Below are 16,284 nucleotides of genomic sequence, written 5' to 3' on the forward strand. Positions count from 1 at the left end.
ACCTCAGCTCGTGCTGTATGGGGTGGGCCGAAGGCCCATTTCATCGAAGACCTTCACCAAGCTCTGGCCCACCCTCACGTGCCTGAAGGAAGCACTGTGGTCCTCCCGTAACCTGCTGGTAGCGAAAAACGTAGAGACCACCCCCCAGGCAGTGGCCATGGTAGCCACGGAAGCCCTGGGGTGGTACGAAAGGAAGGGGGCCTCGACCCCAGGCGAAGGGTCCCCCACAACACCCTAGGTCCCGGCGGCCACGGCCTGACAGCGCTGCGGCGCCTAGGGCGATGCGCCTAGGGGAGGGATCTCCTCTGGGCCCCGAAGGACGGGACGATGATCTATTCAGAAGAGCAGGATGAGGTGAGCTTGATAATGACTCACCCCGCTCCTGTACAAGGGACTGAAGACAGCTTTTTAATAAAGTGGCCTTTTAACATGTTTTTCATGTCTTAAAAATGTTTTACCTTTGTTAGATCATTAGTACACATTTTAAATGGCTTTACAGATTTGATGTTTTTACAAGGAAAGTACTTTTATTAATGGTTGTTTTCATTGGTTTTAACAACATGTACTTTTTAACAAATTTAAATGCAACTTTCAAATGCTGTGTTTTATGCTTTGTTGCTGTTTTTATGTGTATAAATGATGTAAAAAATGTATGAGCTTTTAAAGGAATTGTGCCAATAAAACTTTTCCAAAAGAAAAAAAGAAAAATCTGTTCTTATCAGTTTAATATCTGATACGTCCCCTATCTGGGGACCATATATTAAATTGATTTTTGGAATAGGGAGATGGAATAGGGCTTGCTCCGTCCACTCCACGCATCGACCTGGTATTGCAGTACCTCCAGGAACGGTGCACCCCCTTTCATTGTAAAGAGAAATCAGACAGAGGAAACAGAGTTGCTTCGTTGGTCTTTATTGTATTTTCACATCGAGCAACTGTTTGAACGTTAAATGACGAGACATAGGCATTGATGCGAGTGACCAGTCTTGTTCAGTACATCACAACACATCCGGGTATCTCAAGCACCCCGGTAAAACACAAGAGTTGCAGTAATGAACATTTACCAACAGATGGCATCACTGTGCCATCTTACACCCATAACATCTTCCATTTAATAAAATAGGACAGGAGGTGTCAATTCACTAACAAAACAAACCTAGTAACAATTTCCAACATTAAACAGTTTAGTATCATTTATTTATTTTTCTCAGGTAACATTTTGATATTCTCTTCACTTTTATCTCTGTCTGTCAACAATCCCTGATGGGAAACCTACAGATTGTCTTTTTGGTGGCTGGCCCAGACGCCCGCAGCGTGAAAAGACAGGGGGCTTGTCTGCGAGGACTGCGGGTTCCTGCACAGGCGTGTCACCTGAACGTCTAAGGGGAGAATTGATGGGCGAGGGAGCGGCCGACCTGTGATCCCCTGGCTCTTCGCCCAAAGCCTCAGGCCCCATGTGACTTGCTGGGGTTCTGTCTTTTGTCATGCGACCCCTTTGGCCATCAGGGTTCTGAATAGGTGCTGGCTCAGCAATCCGAAGGTCAACCCTGTTACGACGGTACATTGATCCATTCACTTCGACCAAGTAGGAGCGTGGTGCAACTTTCTGTACACAAGATCCGAGTCTCCAGAGGCCTGTCCGGTCCCCTGGTAGTGGCTTCATTCGCACCGTTTCACCCACCCTGAGCTCAGGTAAGTCTTTTGCTGATTTGTCGTAGATGAACTTGGAGACCTGTCTTCTGTGACGTAGCTTCACCAGCACGTCTGTCACCACACATGGCTCCAGGAGAGTGCTGGCTACTGGCAGAGCTGCTTTTAAGCGCCGTGCCATGAGGCGCTGTGCCGGGCTGCTATCCATGCCTTCTGTCGGGGTATTGCGCCACTGCAGGATTGCTTTCCAGGCATCTTTGCCCTCTCGCAGAGCCTTTTGCAGAGGTTCTTTGCGATTTTTACTGCGGACTCCGCCTTCCCATTAGCTTTTGGGTGTAGTGACGTGCTCAAATTTCCCATTCTGCAGCAAATTTTCGGAACTCAACTCCGGAGAATTGGGGTCCATTGTCTGAAATTACCCTATCTGGCTGGCCATATAGGCAAACTGAGCCTTGCAGCGTTTGATCGTTGTCTCTGCTGAGAGGTCGGGAGGAGGTCAATCTCCCAAAAGTCTGAGTAATGATCGACTACCAGCAGAAAGTCTTTGCCACTGTGCTGGAAGAGATCTAGACTTACTATCTGCCAGGGGCGCATCGGTAGCTCGTGGGACATCATCGTCTCTCTCTGTTGCTCAATGGCATATTCATTGCAGACTGTGCATTTACTGACATAGTCTTTGATTTCACTCTGCATTCCTGGCTAGTACAGTGTGTCACGTGCTTGTCTGTAACAGGCCTCACCTCCTATGTGACTTGAGTGCACGCGTGCCAACATCTCAGGGCGCAGAGATCGGGAATAACGACTCTCTGACACTTGAATATTACTCCGTTTTGAACACTGAGCTCCTCTTTGACTGGCCAATATCCTCTGACGGCTAAAGCAGTTTCTTCCTTGCAGTCGGGCCAGCCCATCAGAATCACAGACCTCAATGCCTGGAGTTGCCCGTCCCTGTCTGTGTGCTCTCTGATTTGTATAAGGTGCTGGTCCGTAACATTGAGGTAGTCAGCCTGGTTGATGTGTTCAACATCCACTTGCTCTGTTTGTAAGCTGCACACTGCGTGTTGTTCATGCATGGAGCGTGTGTGGGTGCCTGATGCAGTAGCCCTGCTGAGCGTGTCACTCACATACATCTCTGGCCCTGGCTTATACACCACCTTGAGGTTGCAGTTTTGTAGGGCCAGTAGCATGCTCTGCAGTCGTTTTGGGGCATTCAGAAGAGGCTTGCTGAATATAGCAATAAGGGGCTTGTGATCTGCCCGTACAGGTAGTGGTGGAAGCATTGGCATGCAAACACAATGCTGAGGCACTCCTTCTCTATCTGGGCATAGTTCTGCTCTGTTGGGGTGAGTGCCCTAGAGGCGAATGCCACAGGCTGGCCCTCCTGCATGAGGCAACAGCCAAGTCCATACTGGCTTGAGTCACTCTGAATCGTGACAGGTTTCGACACATTGTAGTATCGCAGTACGGGTGTCTGGGTGACCAGTTGTTTTATTTCCCTCACCGCATGTTTTGGGAGCCAATGCCAGATGGTGTCCTTGTCCATGAGCCTCCTTAGTGGCTCACACACTTCAGAGAGCCGCGGTAGGAATTTGGCCAGGTAGGTGACGAAGCGCTGCACTGCCTTCACGTCAGATGGGTGGGGCATTTCCAAGACAGCCTTCACTTTTTCAGGATCCACCTTCAATCCGGTGGAGGACAAGATGTGCCCATGAAAGCGGACCTCTGGCACTTTAAACTGAAGCTTTTTTATGCTTAGCCTTAGCTTGACCTGTCTGCATCTGACCATCAGGGCCAGCAGCTTGGCGTCATGGTCACATTCTGCCTCCTCATCACTGTCCCCACAGCCCACTACGAGGATGCCATCTGCTATGGGTTCCACGCCACTGAGCCCCATCAGCAGCTCATGCTGTTTCCGCTGATACACCTCTGGAGCCACGGAGACACCAAACGGAAGCTTTAACCACCTCTTCCTGCCCCAGGGTGTCCAAAAGGTGGTCATGTAGCTGCTGGGCTCGTTGAGCTTGCACTGCAGGAAGGCATCTCTGGCATCCACGAGCGTGAAGACTCTGGCCTTTGGGAGCTTGTAAAGAACATCCTCCAACGTGGGCATAATGTAATGTGAACGTCGCAGAGCCCGGTTGAGGTGTTTAGGATCAATGCATATCCGTAGCTTGTCTGGTTTCTTGACGATAACCATATTACTTATCCAGTCTGTAGGCTCGGTGACGGATATGATGTGGCCATCTGCTTCGTATTTGTCAAGCTGAGCCTTCGTAGCTGCTTTCAGGGCCACTGGTACATTGCGGGGTGCACACTGGACAGGCTGGATTGCTGCGTCCAACTCAAAGTGGACTTCCCCGGGAACCGACTCGACCGGTGCGTTGAAGACATCATGGTACTTGCTTAGGAGTGTCTCCTTGCTCAGGGGCCCAGCCTGGACTGGGTCTATAATGTTAAGATCAGCTGGGATGGTGAAGTTAATAAGCCCAAGGCGCTCACATGTAGAACCTGACAGTAATGGCTGTTGACTAGCCTCAACTATTTCAAACTCAAGGGTGTATTTTTGGCCACGTAAAACACACTCTGTCACAAACAGGCCTAAAGAGGTCATGAACTGGCCTGAATACAGTTTCAGCTTGGTGCTACTCTGTGAGTTTGTCTCTGGGCGCGAGCCTCCTTTTGTCTTTAAGGCTCATAACGTTGCATGTGGCCCCTGAATCTAGCTGGCATTGCTGTGGTTTATTATTAAGTAGCAGAGTGACAAACCACTTTTGTCCTTTTGCCCTCACACCCCTATGCGCTCGCTAGCATAAACATCCTCTGTGCTGTCGTTCCCTTCATCTGTATTTGTTTCCATGGAGTGCACTTTACCCTCCTTTCTCTTGCTTTTCATGCAGACCCTTGCAAAGTGATTAGCTGTACCACAGGATTTGCATATTTTTCCGTAGGCTGGGCAGTGTTCTTTTCCTCGTCCATGAGAAATGCCACAATATCGGCATGTATTGGGGTTGTCTACTGCAGAGTTGGCTGTAGTATTAGCATTAGCTGTGGCAAAGGGGAATTTCTTTACTGGCTGCCTGAATGTAGCATTGACATTGTCCATATGTTGCCTTTCTAGCTCCATGGACCTTATCCGTATATCAGTAAGCTCTGCTGCACGGCATGTCTCCACTGCCAAGGCCAGCGTCAGGTCACGTTCTCTCAGCAAATGTCTGCGGGTGCCCTCATCAGTTATCCTAAAGTCATGTACTGGTAACATGGACTGTCTCACAAGCAACTGTCTGTATGTATTAGTTTCTCTCAATCACATACAAGCATTTCTTTAAAACAATGTTGTCGATTTTCAAAACAGAGTCCCCAAGACACACAACTTTTGCAAAACAGTAAATGCATTTCGAAAATGTAGTTGTCTTTTAAACACATAAAAACATTCATTAAAAATATATTGTACCGTCAAAATTGCAAAAACATTCATCAAAATAACACAACTGTACGCAAAAATATGAACCCATCTGTACTCATCTCTTGAGTGCAAGAGCAGACAAAACAGAAAGTTAGTCTCTTTTGAAAATCCCAGTAGATCCATAAATGTTCTTTGCAGTCACTAAATCATGATGATCAACTACCGAAAGGTGCAGAATTATGGGCAATTACTCTCCTTTTATGCATATTGCACCAAACTATTTCATACACATCAGATTTGATTCCTGATAACAAATGAAATAAAAAATTGCGTGCACGATTAATTTATCGGTATCATCACAATCCAATTCCATGTATTCAATACATAGGCTGGTTTTCTCATAGTTTTGTAGACTTTCCATTGGCGTACAGAAACACAATCCACAATAGAAATAAGGAAAGCTGGATCCAACGGGGGAACACTACTGATAGGAATGTATTGGCCTCAATCCACACCAAAACATTTGGATTTGGACTAAACTATTGAATGTTAGATAAATCATGTAAAACAATCTGGTTGATGGTTAGCCTGATATACATGATCTATTTCAAATGGAGAACATACAGCTAACTCAACAATAGGGAAACGATGTGTGAGTTTAGCTATTGTCTGCTTCAGATGTATATTGACAAAGGGCACTGATCTATCTTCTCCTCTACAGCCCTCTCTTCTCCTTTCCAGCCCTCTCTCCTTCTATCTTCTCCTCTCCAGCCCTCTCTCCTCCTATCTTCTCCTCTCCTCTGGTCCTATCTTCTCCTCTACAGCCCTCTCTTCTCCTCTCCTCTGGTCCTATCTTCTCCTCTCCAGCCCTCTCTCCTCCTATCTTCTCCTCTCCAGCCCTCTCTTCTCCTCTCCGGCCCTCTCTTCTCCTCTCCTCTGGTCCTATCTTCTCCTCTCCAGCCCTCTCTCCTCCTATCTTCTCCTCTCCAGCCCTCTCTTCTCCTCTCCTCTGGCCCTATCTTCTCCTCTACAGCCCTCTCTTCTCCTCTCCTCTGGTCCTATCTTCTCCTCTCCAGCCCTCTCTCCTCCTATCTTCTCCTCTCCAGCCCTCTCTTCTCCTCTCCTCTGGCCCTATCTTCTCCTCTACAGCCCTCTCTTCTCCTCTCCTCTCGTCCTATCTTCTCCTCTCCCCCCCTCTCCTCTCCTTCTCTCCTCTTGTCCTATCTTCTCCAGCCCTCTCTCCTTCTCTCCTCTCGTCCTATCTTCTCCTCTCCAGCCCTCTCTCCTCTTCTCCTCTCATCCTATCTTCTCCTCTCCAGCCCTCTCTCCTCTCCTCCTCTTCTCCTCTCGTCCTATCTTCTCCTCTCCAGCCCTCTCTCCTCTTCTCCTCTCCTCTGGCCCTATCTTCTCCTCTCCGGCCCTCTCTTCTCCTCTCCTCTGGTCCTATCTTCTCCTCTCCAGCCCTCTCTCCTCCTATCTTCTCCTCTCCAGCCCTCTCTTCTCCTCTCCTCTGGTCCTATCTTCTCCTCTCCAGCCCTCTCTGCTCCTATCTTCTCCTCTCCGGCCCTCTCTTCTCTTCTCCTCTCCTCTGGCCCTATCTTCTCCTCTCCGGCCCTCTCTTCTCCTCTCCTCTGGTCCTATCTTCTCCTCTCCGGCCCTCTCTTCACCTCTCCTCTGGTCCTATCTTCTCCTCTCCGGCCCTTTCTTCTCCTCTCGTCTGGTCCTATCTTCTCCTCTCCAGCCCTCTCTTCTCCTCTCGTCTGGTCCTATCTTCTCCTCTCCAGCCCTCTCTTCTCCTCTCCTCTGGTCCTATCTTCTCCTCTCCAGCCCTCTTTTATCCTCTCCTCTGGTCCCATCTTCTCCTCTCCAGCACTCTCTTCTCCTCTCCTCTGGTCCTATCTTCCCCTCTCCAGCCCTCTCTTCTCCTCTCCTCTGGTCCTATCTTCTCCTCTCCAGCCCTCTCTCCTCCTCCTATCTTCTCCTCTCCAGCCTTCTCTTCTCTTCTCCTCTCCTCTGGTCCTATCTTCTCCTCTCCAGTCATCTCCCCTCCCCTGCTCTCCAGCCATCTCTTCTCCTTTCCTATCCTCTCATCTCCTCTCCGGGCAATGACATATGTTCTGACTTGCCATTCTTCAATCAAAAGATCCAAAGGCTTTTTGTGTTTATCATTGACACCGATAAAAATCTGGGGTGTGAACTACGTTTCTATTCAAGTGTTGATCGACATGGTAATGGCTCTATAGTATTGGAGAAAAGTTGAAAAAACTGACCCTCCGTTACATCATAACGTACAGCAAGCATAAAGCAACTATTTTTGTTTTATAATCTCTCTCCACCAGGTGTAGCACTTCTCTCATCGTTTAGAAACAAGAAATGGACAGTATCCCCCCTCTAAAACGCTGTTGACAAACTTTGCTGCCCTGTTTCCAGTTGTCCACATGGCTGGGTGTCACGCCCTGACCGTAGATTGCTTTGTATGTTTCTATTTTTGTTTGGGAATCATACTTAGGCAGCCTGTTTTTTCACCTTAGGTTGTGGGTAGTTGTTTTCTGTTGAGGGTTTGTTTCACCTGTCAGAACTGTTTCGGTTATTCCTTTTGTTATTTTGTATTTAGTGTTCAGTTTCAAATAAATAATATGAACAAGTACCACGCTGCACCTTGGTCCTCATCTTCTTCCTCTGAATGCCGTTACAGAACTACCCACCACCAAAGGACCAAGCAGCGTGGAGAAGAGAACCGTAGATACGAGGGAACACGGCTGGCAAGGAAGCCCGAGAGGCAGCCCCAATATTTTTTGGGGGAGGCACACGGGGAGTGTGGCAGAGTCAGGTTGGAGACCTGAGCCCACTCTCCGTGGCGATCATGGGACTGGTCAGGCCCGGGCTATGGGGTGAAATTGGAGGTGAGCAAAGGAAGCGAAGCCGAGACTGTGAAGGAGTTGATGGGGAGATTGGAGGAGATAGCAATGAGAGAGCTGCTGTGTTGGTGCATGAGGCACGACATCCGCCCAACGGAGCGTGTCCGCGATTTGATGTCACATGAGTCAGCTCTCCATACTTGTCCTGAGGTGCGTGCTGGCCGTCTGGTGAAGACTGTGCCAGCCCCACGCACCAGGCCTCCTGTGCGCCTCCCTAGCCCTGCACGTCCTGTGCCAGCTCGGCGCCACAGCTCTCCAATACGTGCTCTGAGCCCGGTGCTTTACATTCCAGCTACCTGCATCTGCCGGGCTAGGTTTGAGGATCCAGCCAGGACGGAGGGTGCCAGCCCTGCTCTCCAGACCGCCAGTGCGTCTCCTCGGCCAGGATATCCTGCATCGGCTCTGCGCAATGTGTCTCCCGTGTGTCTGCACAGGCCAGTGCGTCATGTGCCTGCGCCCCGCCGGGCTAAAATCACCATCCAGCCAGGACGGGTTGTGCAGGCCCTCAGTTGAGACCTCCAGTGCGCTTCCACGGCCCGGTCTATCCTGTGCCTCCTCCAAGGACCAGGCTGTCTCTCTGTCTCCTCCCTCCAGGTTCTCCCTCCAGTCCGGGTCTGTCAGAGTCTCCCTCCAGTCCGGAGCTGCCAGAGTCTCCCTCCAGTACAGAGCTGCCAGAGTCACAGCCCCTCAGTCCAGATGCGCCAGAGTCGCAGCCCCCAATCCAGAGGCGCCAGAGTCGTAGCCCCTCAATCCAGAGGTGCCAGAGTCGCAGCCCCTCAATCCAGAGGCACCAGAGTCGCAGCCCCTCAGTCCGGAGTCGCAGCCCCTCAGTCCGGAGTCGCAGCCCCTCAGTCCGGAGTCGCAGCCCCTCAGTCCGGAATCACAGCCCCTCAGTCCGGAGTCGCAGCCCTCAGTCCGGAGTCGCAGCCCCTCAGTCCGGAGTCGCAGCCCCTCAGTCCGGAGTGCAGCCCCTCAGTCCGGAGTCGCAGCCCCTCAGTCCGGAGTCGCAGCTCCTTCAGCCCCTCCAGAGGCGCCTTCAGTCCAGGGCATCTACGAGGGCCTTCAGTCCGGGCTCGGCGGTGAGGGTCCCCGCTCTAGAGGCATTACTTAAGTGGGCCGAGCCAAAGGCGGAGCGGGAGTCCACATCCTCACCAGAGCCGCCACCGCGGAGTAATGCCCACCCAGACCCTCCCCTATAGGTTCAGGTTTTGCGGCCGGAGTCCGCACCTTTGGGAAAGGGGGGGGGGGGTCGGGGTACTGTCACGCCCTGACCATAGATTGCTTTGTATGTTTCTATTTTTGTTTGGCCAGGGTGTGATTTGGGTGGGCATTCTATGTTTTATGTCTAGGTTTTTGTATTTCTATGTTTCGGCCGGGTATGGTTCTCAATCAGGGACAGCTGTCTTTCGTTGTCTCTGATTGGGAATCATACTTAGGCAGCCTGTTTTGCCACCTTAGGTTGTGGGTAGTTGTTTTCTGTTGAGGGTTTGTTTCACCTGTTAGAACTGTTTCGGTTATTCCTTTTGTTATTTTGTATTTAGTGTTCAGTTTCGAATAAATAATATGAAGACATACCACGCTGCACCTTGGTCCTCACCTTCTTCCTCTGAATGCCGTTACACTGGGAGAATCTATTCAAGTAAGTCAATACATTTCGAAAATGTTTAAAAAACAATGTATTATTAGCTAACTAGCTACAGTGCAGACTAACTCAAATGAGCTGCTAAATGAGCTAGCTAGTTGACTAGCTTGCTATCTAGCCAACTTCACATACTGTATAGATAGCTAAGTGAATTAAATATCACCAGCTACCTAACTTCATATTAGCTAGCTATCTTGATGTATTTATCACTGTAAAAAACAAACTCCAAATGCATTTGTAGGTACCTAGCTAACAGCCATGGAGGAGGGTGAAAGGATAGCAGCCCCAACTGTCAGTAAGAGAGGAGGCTATTCTGGATAGGGCAGGTACTTGTGTAGTTCCAGTCCCTAGAAGTGAGAACGGTGATAATAGTAACATAATATTCAGTGTAGTGTATTTTGACTATAATGAAGTCTGTTTCTTGCGAGGTTAATATTATAATATTTATAATGCATGTATTTATAACACTTGAATAATGAACTTCCTTCAATAAAGCATTTTGCATTCTCTACTGGTTGAAATGATGTCTAATTTGATGAAATACTACAGCTATCCTGTGTTTATCAGATCAATGCAGATGAAGGGCATTAGATGTTGAGATGAACCACTTTTAGACTATTTACAGTACATGACGCATAGGAAGTGGAGTGTACTGTTTTAAAAAATTCTATTTCAGCCTTTAACTAGTTAAATCCTGTTTCTAGTCCATTAGTTACAATATGTAACCATTGATGTCCCAGGACCAAGATTGGTAAACACTGTTGAAGTGTATAATTGTAATACATACATGCAGACACATCATCATTCAAAGACTGGAATATGATACTCCTGATATTGTTTATGACTGAAAAATAATCTCAAACACATTCATACCTGAACTGCACCTTTATTTGCCAAGATAGAGTACATGATCAGTGAATATTTGCACCGAGCTGTCTGGCTAAACTACTGGCACACAGCTCAGACACCCATGCATACCCCACAAGACATGCCACAAGAGGTCTCTTCACAGTCCAAGTCCAGAACAGACTATGGGAGGCACACAGTACTACATAGAGCCTTGACTACATGGAACTCTAGATTTAAAAAACAGATAAAAAAAAACACCTTATGGAACAGCGGGGACTGTGAAGCAACACGAACATTGGCACAGACACATGCATAAGTGTGGGTGGGTATCATTTGTGGAACGTTCCAACAGGAATCTGTTCCAAAAACTTTGTGAAGCACAAGGTTGCCAACAAACAACGCAATACAAAGTAGCAAGATCAACATTTTTCGGAATAAACGTGGTGAGTGAAAAACTTGATTAAATAGTCCACTATTTACACCGGTATCTTATTCTGCCACTATACAACATTGTATGTGTTGTTTGTTGGCAACCTTGTTATTTATGAAGTTTTTGGAACAGATTCCTGTTGGAACATTCCAGAAATTATACCCACCCTGGTAGTGGTGGAGTAGGGGCCTGAGGGCACACAGTGTGTTGTAGATATGTGGTAGTGGTGGAGTAGGGGCCTGAGGGCACACAGTGTGTTGTAGATATGTGGTAGTGGTGGAGTAGGGGCCTGAGGGCACACAGTGTGTTGTGAAATCTGTGAATGTGTTGTAATGTTTTAAAATTGTATAAACTGCCTTAATTTTGCTGGACCCCAAGAAGAGTAACTGCTGCATTGGCAAACAACCAGAATTGCAATTTCATACTCAACCCATACTCACAACACCCATAAATTGCTAAATTGCTAAAGCCCCCCTAAAATAGGCCTAGTGACGTCCCTGAAAAGGACAATGACCCAACACACCTCCAGGCTGTGTAAGGGCTATTTGACCAAGAAGGAGAGTGATGGAGGGCTGCATCAGATGACCTGGCCTCCACAATTCCTCGACCTCAACCAAATTGGGATGGTTTGGGATGAGTTGAACTGCAGAGTGAAGGAAAAGCAGCCAACAAGTGCTCAGCATATGTGGGAACTCCATCAGGACTGTTTGAAAAGCATTCCAGGTGAAGCTGGTTGAGAGAATGCCAAGAGTGTGCAAAGCTGTCATCAAGGCAAAGGGTGGCTATTTGAAGAATCTCAAATTCAAATTTGTTTAACACTTTTGGTTACTACATGATTCCATATGTGTTATTTATTAGTTCTGATGTCTTCACTATTATTCTACAATGTAGAAAATAGTAAAAATAAAGAAATACCCTTGAATGAGTAGGTGTTCTAAAACTTTTGACCGGTAGTGTCAATGTAAAAAAAAAATATATATTAATTTGGAAAAATTATTTTGGAGGTTTAGAAAGGAAGGATATAAACCTAAACTTTTTGGGGGTTTGAACCGGTTCAGAACTTTATTTTGCTGGTTGGCACAGTGAAACTGAACAGACCAAATAATGCTTCTGTTCAGAACAAAACGATTGCAAAGTCATTTGGGTTCCCTGCTTCTCACATGGCCCCTCAGCTCTGGAAAACACTGCCTGCACATGTCAAGGAGGCAGCTGACATTTCATTGTTTAAAACACAACTAAAGACCTACCTATTCAAGCTAGCTTTTAATGTTAGATCGGTTAATCTGTTTCAAGTCTATATGTTCTATTAGTAGGTAATGGTTGGTATTGTGATTGTTCCTTCTACTTTTTGATGTATTGTTGATGAATTTAGTTTGTTTTCTACCTCATAGCCAGTGAGTCTGGGAAATGTGCTTTACAAATTAAATATTGTTATTAATCCAGACATTGTCATAACAGCAGGTCTTTAGAGTGTTGAAGTACAGCAGGCTAGAGGTTTACAGAGAGCCTAGTTTATATACGGTTAGGGTTAGCTAGTTTATACACGGTTAGGGTTAGCTAGTTTATATACGGTTAGGGTTAGCTAGTTTATATACGGTTAGTGTTAGCTAGTTTATATACGGTTAGGGTTAGCTAGTTTATATATGGTTAGGGTTAGCTAGTTTATATACGGTTAGGGTTAGCTAGTTTATATACGGTTAGGGTTAGCTAGTTTATATACGGTTAGGGTTAGCTAGTTTATATACGGTTAGGGTTAGCTAGTTTACGGTTATACGGTTTTAGGGTTAGGGCTAGTTTATATACGGGGTTTTGCTAGTTTATATACGGTAAGGGTTTGCTAGTTTATATACGGTTAGGGTTAGCTAGTTTATATACGGTTAGGGTTAGCTAGTTTATATACGGTTAGGGTTAGCTAGTTTATATTTGACTGTGTACTTTTCCTGTTGGGTACTCTTTGGCGTCATGCTTCAGTGTATGTTTTCCATAGCTCAGCTTTTCCTACCCAAACACTCCCCTTCACCCGAGACACTACTGGACTGTTGGAGCAAGGAACACAAGCATTTCGTTACACGCACAATAATATCTGCTAAATATGTTTGTGACCAATAACATTTTATTTTATTTGACCCTCTACCCTAACCCTTCCCTAACCACCCTCCCCTCCACCCTAACTCTCCTCCACCCTAAACCTCACCTTCCATTCCCTCTACCGTAACCCTCCCCACCCTATCCCTCCACCCTAACCCTCACCTTCCATTCTCTCCACCCTTCCCTCCATTTGTATACGACATGTTTACGATATGTGGTGATGTTGATATGCTGGAAGAGCTTTGACAGCTCCTAGCCCTGCCTCTTCTTTCCCTACCCTAGTGTACTGCATAGGGCTCTAGTCCAGTCTAGTGTACTGCATAGGACTCTAGTCCAGTCTAGTGTACTGCATAGGACTCTAGTCCAGTCTAGTGTACTGCATAGGGCTCTAGTCCAGCTCTCAGCCCTGCCTCTTCTTTCCCTACCCTCATGGTTTGACTTTCCAACACCATACCTCCTGTCGTTGCTTATTTATCATTTCAGCTATATTGCTATAGCTTGTTGCCTGAGGCTGGGGAGGGACAGAGATCAGGCTGGGGAGGTGTCAGAGGGAACATGCCTCTAAGGTGGATCAGTGTCATGTGGGTGATCATCCAGGTATGATACATGAGGTAAACATTAAGTTCTGTGCACATGGGGCTGTCTTTTAGCACGCATCATACTGGTGTAGATGGTTTTGTTTCACCGCTATCCTTTGTACCAAATTACTATACTGAACAAAAATTAAAACGCAACTTGTAAATTGTTGGTCTCATGTTTCAGGAGCTGAAATAAAATATACCAGAAATGTCCCATATGCACAAAAAGCTTATTTCTCTCATTTTGTGAACAAATATATGTACCTCCCTTTGCCAATATAATCCATCTGCCTGACAGGTGTGGTATATCAAGAAGCTGATTAAACAGCATGATCAGTACACAGGTGCACCTTGTGCTGGGGAAAATACAAGGCCACTCTGAAATGTGCAGTTTTGTCACACAACACAATGCCACAGATGTCTCAAGTTCTGAGGGAGCGTGTGCATCTGCAGGAATGTCCACCAGAGCTGAATGTTCATTTCTCTACCACAAGCCACCACCAACGTTGTTTTAGAATAATTTGGCAGTAGGTCCAACCGGCCTCGCAACCGCAGGCTACATGTAACCACGCCAGCCCAGGACCTCCACATCTGGCTTCTTCGCCTGCGGTATCGTCAGAGACCAGCCACCCGGACAGCTGATGATACTGGGTTTGCACAACCGAAGAAATTCTGCACAAACTGTCAAACTGTCTCGGGGAAGCTCATCTGCGTACTCGTCGTCTGCACCAGGGTCTTGACCTGACAGCTGTTTGGCGTTATAACCGACTTAAGTGGGCAAATGCTCACCTTTGATGGCCACTGGCACGCTGGTGAAGTGTGATCTCCAAGGATGAATCCCGGTTTCAACTGTACTGGGCAAATTGCAGACAGCGTGTACGGCGTTGTGTGGGTGAGCGGTTTTCTGATGTCAACGTTGTGAACATGGTGGCGGTGGGGTTATGGTATGGGCAGGTATGCTAAGACAACGAACACAACTGCATTTTATCTATGGCAATTCGACTGCGCAGAGATACCGTGACGAGATCCTGAGGCCCATTGTCGTGCCATTCATCCTCCTCCATCACCTCATGTTTCAGCATGATAATGCACGCCACGTGTCGCAAGGATCTGTACACAATTCCTAGAAGCTGAAAATGTCCAGTTATTACGTGGCTTGCATACTCACCAGAAATGTCACCCATTGAGCATGTTTGGGATGCTCTGGGTCGACGTGAACGACAGAATGTTCCAGTTTCTGCCAATATCCAGCAACTTCGCACAGCCATTGAACAGGAGTGGGACAACATTCCACAGACCAGAATCAATCAACTATGAGAAGGAAATGTCTCGCTGCATGAGGCAAATGGTGGTCACACCAGATAATGACTGATTTTCTATTCCACGCCCCTACCTTTTTATTTAAGGGGACCAACAGATGCATGTCTGTATTCCCAGTCATGTGAAATCCATAGATTAGGGCTTAAATGAATTTATTTCAATTGACTGATTTCCTTATGAACTGTAGCTGAGTAAAATTTTCGAAATTGTTGCATTTATATTTTTGTAAAGTATATAACGTTCACTGCTGCTGCTTACCTGCAGTCTAACACTAACCAACCAGTCTAGGATTCCTTTGTAGTGCAGTTGGTAGAGCATGGTGCTTGTAAATGCCAGAGTAAGGAGTTTGATTCCCAGGTCCACTTTCATAATATTTCTGCACGCATGTGTATTTGGATAAAAGCTTCTGCCAAATGTCTTATTATATGAACATTTGTTGTCATTTTATGTGTGTGAAAGCACAGAGTTATTTATGTAGAGGTCATGACAGGGACCGACTGATGTTCTTTCAGCCCCGCCTCTTCGCTAGTTGAGGGCATGCGCAGTAGCTATGGCACTCTTCTCGGGGCATGCGCAGTAGCTATGGCACTCTTCTCGGGGCATGCGCAGTAGCTATGTTCCTCTTCTCGGGGCATGCGCAGTAGCTATGTCCCTCTTCCCGTCGTCAGAGAGAGACCAGCTGGGGCCAAGCGAGAGGACGATGAGGAAAAACTACACTAACTAGAAACCATCGAGATGGATTCAAACACGTTTCTGTGTGCTAAGAGGATGTTTATCCAGTGATGGGTGTCTGACTGAATTGTCCAACAACAAACCAGAGTCTCGAGAGAAGACTCATCGTCTGGTGATGCCATCGATGGAGGTGATCTCTTACCACACAGCTTTTGACGCTGAATTTGGCACTAACGTTATAATATCACTTCAAATAATTTATTCCAGTGAGATATTCATAATATATTTAAGATATGATTTGGGTGTTGTTAACAAACGTTTCTATAAGCGTCTCTTTGTAGTTTACATTTCAGCTAGCTATAAAACATAGCTAAGTTAGCTTGGTTGTTGTTCTGGACATGTCTGAGCTAATATTTAGTAATTCACTTCATTATCGACAGTTTATCAGACGTGAAGTGCTCGACTACTGAAAACAGAAAATAACATCGACGTCCTTGCTTTGTTGTGATTTATTGTGGGACTGTCACCTTGCTTACATTAGCCATCGTTGGCTAACTATTAGGTAACTATTAGCTAACCTCTGACTACATTAACGTTATTTATGCCTGGCTATAACAACCATCTGGCATTTAGTAGCTACACAGCTAGTCACTTCTTTGCCCTGTTACTGGCTTCGTGTTGTTCACAAGATGCATCAACAGGACTTTTCAATAGATTCCTCTGGGTCTAGGAAG

The 16,284-nt window shown here is 46.8% G+C and overlaps 1 pseudogene; it reads left to right on the forward strand.

The window, feature by feature from the left end:
- Positions 1-679: 679 nt before the first annotated feature.
- Positions 680-860, forward strand: LOC112219250 (annotated as a pseudogene).
- The last annotated feature ends 15,424 nt before the right edge of the window (positions 861-16,284 follow it).

Source organism: Oncorhynchus tshawytscha, unplaced genomic scaffold, assembly GCF_018296145.1.
Source record: "Oncorhynchus tshawytscha isolate Ot180627B unplaced genomic scaffold, Otsh_v2.0 Un_contig_245_pilon_pilon, whole genome shotgun sequence".
In the NCBI taxonomy this organism is placed as follows: domain Eukaryota; kingdom Metazoa; phylum Chordata; class Actinopteri; order Salmoniformes; family Salmonidae; genus Oncorhynchus; species Oncorhynchus tshawytscha.